This window comes from Penaeus monodon, chromosome 25, assembly GCF_015228065.2.
Source record: "Penaeus monodon isolate SGIC_2016 chromosome 25, NSTDA_Pmon_1, whole genome shotgun sequence".
Classification (NCBI taxonomy): domain Eukaryota; kingdom Metazoa; phylum Arthropoda; class Malacostraca; order Decapoda; family Penaeidae; genus Penaeus; species Penaeus monodon.
Window position 1 is genome coordinate 16439033 of NC_051410.1, and position 454 is coordinate 16439486.

Consider the following 454-nt stretch of genomic DNA (forward strand, 5'->3'; position numbering starts at 1 on the left):
AACATATACCCTAACTATTTATATATCTCGACGCAAGGTATTTCAGAACTATAACCCCGTGACATGTACAAAACAGGATATTATATTATTTTTATAAAATGGAGGGGGGGGGGGAGGGGCAACAAAGTGCCGATCTGTAACAACTGGAAAATAGATGCAATATTAATATAAACCAATATGAATAGAAACTGATCTTTTTATTCGCCCTTGCCATTTTGTCATCAGTATTGTATTGTAGTGTATTTTTTTTTTATATATTTTTTTTCGGTGATTCTGACTTTTTCCTAAATTCATTTTCGTTTTTATCGTTAAATTCATACCTTTGCAATGAAGTAAAAAAAAAAAGTTGTTATTGAAATAATCGCCAGGAATGAATTAAAGTGCAAACAGATTAACTATATTTTGACACTTAAAATGATTTCAGATCACGACCAGCATTAAATAGGAGGAGAAT

General features: G+C 30.6%; 1 protein-coding gene across 1 annotated transcript in view; it reads right to left on the bottom strand.

Moving 5' to 3' along the window:
- Positions 1–454, bottom strand: part of LOC119589081 — a 67817-nt gene that overhangs the window by 37760 nt on the left and 29603 nt on the right. The gene's annotated exons all lie outside the window — the stretch shown is intronic.